The 4,329-nt window shown below is 43.7% G+C and overlaps 1 long non-coding RNA gene across 1 annotated transcript; it reads right to left on the reverse strand.

Moving 5' to 3' along the window:
* Positions 1 to 978: 978 nt before the first annotated feature.
* Positions 979 to 3,984, reverse strand: LOC125922630 (uncharacterized). Its single transcript, XR_007457715.1, has 3 exons — positions 3,746 to 3,984; positions 1,893 to 2,058; positions 979 to 1,152 (listed from the first exon to the last, which is right to left on the reverse strand). It is a non-coding gene; the product is annotated as an uncharacterized LOC125922630 (long non-coding RNA).
* Positions 3,985 to 4,329: the final 345 nt, after the last annotated feature.

Consider the following 4,329-nt stretch of genomic DNA (forward strand, 5'->3'; position numbering starts at 1 on the left):
TCATTACGGTTTTTACAATCTCCAGATTCCCTGCCCTTTTGAGATTTAGCAAACCTAGAATTTTGAAAGGTCAGAAACTGGCAGAAATCTTGGAGGTTTGCTAGTCCAAGAGTCCCTAACTTTCCAGATGAAAAAAAAAAGAAGAAGAAAAAAAAAAAAAAAGCATAACTAACCAGCCCAGAATTCCTGGACTTAGCTGCAGAGGCTGGAATTCACTATCACCTTCTCCTGATTGCCACGCTGTGCTTTTTTTCTTCCACCTGAGGAATACTTACTCACTTATTGAGAACATAATGAGGAACAAAGTTTAGATTAGTGCTCCTCAAACTTGAACGCGTAAGGCAGCTCTCAGAGGGATCTTCCGAGGCTGAGGCGTGAGATTCTGCGTTTCTAACAAATTCCCAGGTGATGTGGACGCTGCTGATTCAGACACCACTCTTTGAATAGCAGAGCCTCAGAGAAGGCTCAGTGCAGGTTGGAATTACATGGTCCTTGCAAGGGCATCAATTACACCTATTCTTTTTCCTTTTTTTTTTTTTTTTTTTTTTCTTTTGTATTTCTTTCCAGAATCCCCTCCTCCACATTCTGACACTGGCACCTGATTTCCATCAGGCCGTTCTCTCCTCCACCTCCACAACTGTCAGTCCAAGGGCGTGAGGCATGTCCAGTCCTTCCCCCTGCCTCGTAGGCTCCTGGCCAATCGCTATGTCCTAGCCCCCTATCCCTCTGCTCGGGACGGCGATGTCTACAAGGAGCATACCACAGAGGCCATGCCAAGTGGAGACTTGCCAGCATTTACTGAGGAACGGCATTCTCTTTTTGCTAGGCTCACCGAGAAGGCAAACCTGGAGAAGCGAAGCCATGCATTCTTTAAAATGGTTCCCCTGAGAAGGAATCTTGTGTCCTAGGAGCACCTAGGGAGTAAAAAAACAAAAAAAAAACCAAAAAAAAAACACACAAAAAATGTGCATCCAAACGATGACGCTGCGCGCCTGGGTCCAGCAGTGCGTGAAGCCAGGTCAGCCTCCTGGACTTTTCTATTTTACGAGCAAATAAAATCCCCGGTTTTTGTTTCAGAAGATCTTCCTGAACTTGCAACCAGTGGAGCCTTGCTTAATCCAGCTCCTATCAGGAAGGATTGGGAAAGTATGCCTATAAGAAGTCCAAGAGTTTGGAGAAATAGAAATTGATCAATCAGCCACCCGGAAGTATCTAGACACCTAGAAGTTCAAGATCCCCAGGTATCCCAGAAAACCTCGCTAAACCTCAGCTACTTGCACAGGCAGGAGAAACCAAAGGCTTCAGCGTCCTTCATCCACTGAGCAATCTGCCTGTCTATTCTCAAAGGCGGGGTTCCAGGGAGAGGCTCCCCTACCCGTGGATCCCAGATAGGAGGCCCAATACTTTATATTCCTGCACATTCCTTCTTTCATCATAATCCCTTCCTACGTCACGTCAGGGGAACACCTGAGCTCAGAGTGTGCCCTTGTGTCTTGCTGTTTGCATTAATTGACCAGACAATTTCATATCTCAGAACTTCCCCCTGACTCCTCTGTGGGCCAGGACAGGGCATGTATCCTCACCAAGCCAGTGTGTGGATTAAGTAGGATGCTTTGGACACCCGCCTTCCCGTGTTCTTCTCATTTCATTATCTGGGTTTTTCACTTTCTTCCCCCCCCCCCCCCCCCCCAACTTGTTTCTTCTGTCTGATAAGCCATTCTGTCTGGAAACTTTCTTTGTGTTTTTTGGACCCCTCTTCCTGATTCCAGGATCTCCAGTGCCAAGAAAGCAGAGACCCCATCCCTCTCCACGATCATCACTTCTATGGCCCCAAATATCAGAATCCCTGCCCCCCCGTGCTCAGCTGTGAGTTCAGTAAAATCAAAACGAACATTGAGGTAAAGCAAAAATATGCAGATCAGGAGGCTATAAAAACACATTTCCCGGTAACGTGGTAATCTTAGCTGATATTCCCTCCTTGGAGTCGCTAAAGTTTCTGCCTGGAGCACGGGTGTCTGTTGGCAGGTGGGGCCTCTCCCGATGCAGACACGCTTATTCCTGGAAGATGCCCAGAAAAATATGGGAATAATTAATTCACCTGTGTTTGGAAAGCAGACGAGCTATATCAATGACTAATATGCATAGGAACACTGTGGTTATTCTTCAACCTACTTCGTTTTCTGGATGATATCTAAACACTGAGCCAGAAGGACACTGAGGGGTAGGAGCCTGGAGAAATGTGCCCTGCAGGAACTTCCTGGATCTCCCCTGTTTCTTTATTTTGCTTTGTTTTGGTTTGTTTTGGAAAGGTGACATACGAGGATGTGGCCCATGTGCCTCAGGTACAGTGGTTTGCCAGGAATGCACATCCTGCACCATAACACCTCGCGGGGTAACTTTCGTTCAGAAATGCATCCTCAATTCAATTCAGGGAAGAGGCTTTAAGAGGGTCATCTCATGGTCTTACTCCCCCCGGGTCAACTCTGCAGTAAAATGTAATATCCCTGGTGAAGAAACTCCATAGATCGGTATTTTAGGATAAAAGGCAAACTAGGGCAGATAGCAGAAAGAAACACCGGAAAGTCGCAGAAAGAAACACGGGAAAGTCGACAGGGAGTGTCGAGGCATCCAAAGGATGACGTTTTAACCCTGGTTCTTTTAACTCAAATAAAGAAAATCCGACACGAAAGAGGAGACATTACTACTGATGCTATAGAAATCCAAAGGGTCACCAGAGACTGCTAAGAATAATTATATGCCAATAAATTGGACAACCTAGAAGAAATGGATACGTTCCTAGAAACATACAACCTACAGGAGTGAACCATGAGGACGCCAAAGACTTGAACAGATCCGTAATGAATAAGGAGACCAATCCTTCCTAAACTCTTGCAAAAAAAAAAAAAAAAAATTGAAGGGAACCCTTCAAACATATTTGATGAGGTCAGCACTACCCCAATACTAAAGACGGACAAGACATTACAAGAAAAGGGAACTACAGGCCAACATCCCTGATGAACATAGATGCAAAAATCTTCAACAAAATACTAGGAAATCACATTGAAAGGATCATACGCCATGATCAAGTGGAAATCTCCCTGGGATAAAAGGACGGTTTCATGTGAAAACCAATTCACGTCAAGCACCACATTAACAACATAAAAGATAAAAACCACATGATAATCTCAATACATGCGGAAAAACATTTGACCCAATTCAAGAAACGTTTGTGACAAAAAAAAAAAAAAAACACTCTTAACTAAGTAGATATAGAAGATAGAAGACATTGACCTCAATAACATAAAACTTTCTTCTTAACAAGGAAGGAGATGCTGTTATTTGTGGTAACATGGATGAACTTGGAGGACCATATACTAAGTAAAATCAGCCAGTCACCGAAGAACAAATACTGCCTGAATCCACTTACATAAGGTATCTGAGAGTGAAGTTCACAGAAGCAGAGAATAGAATGGTGATTACCAAGGGTGAGGGGCTGAGATAATGGGAAGCTGTTCAATTGGTGTAAAATTTCAATTATGCAAGATGCATACGTTCTACGGATCTACTGCCCAGCATAGCGTCTGCTGTTACCAGTAGTGCACTTAAAACTTTGTTAAGTGGGTAGATCTCATGTTTTCTTCCCCCCACCCACAGACACACGCACGCACGCGCGCGCGCGCACACACACACACACACACACACAGAACACAAGAAAGCTTTGGGAGGTGATGTATATGTCTATTACCTTGATATTGCCGTGATGATTTTGCTGATGTATGCATACGTCCAACGTGATCAAATTGTGTCCGTTAAATATGTGCATTTTTTGTATATTGATTATACCTCAATAAAGCTGTTAAAAAAGAGTAATGAAATGTTTTCCCAATTGATCTGTTTCATTCTTGCTTTTTTCCAACCCATTTTTCACATGGCAGCCAGAGGTCTGTTGTAAATGGAAATTAGAACCTTTTGGCTCCCCTGCTTAAAACCCTCTGCTTTCTCCTTATGATGTCATCGGATTCTAGGTTCTTTACGCTCCAGACTCAATGCCTTCCTTCTACTCCTTGAACACGGTGGCTTTATTCCCCCTGCAGATCTTTGCATCTGCTGCATGAAATGTTTTCCCCCCAGAATTCCACATCGTCATTTCTTTCTGCTCATTGTGTGCTACTGTTTCTCCTTTTAATATGGCATCTCTGACCACCCTGCATAATTCAGTACCTCCCACTCTCTGTCACATCTCTCTGTTGTGCTTTGTTCTCCAATAGTGTTTGTCACTCTTGGAAATTACCGTGTTTATTCACTCATTCATTCTCATTTTGTCTATTT

The sequence above is a fragment of the Panthera uncia genome, chromosome B1 (genome assembly GCF_023721935.1).
Source record: "Panthera uncia isolate 11264 chromosome B1, Puncia_PCG_1.0, whole genome shotgun sequence".
Classification (NCBI taxonomy): Eukaryota; Metazoa; Chordata; class Mammalia; order Carnivora; family Felidae; genus Panthera; species Panthera uncia.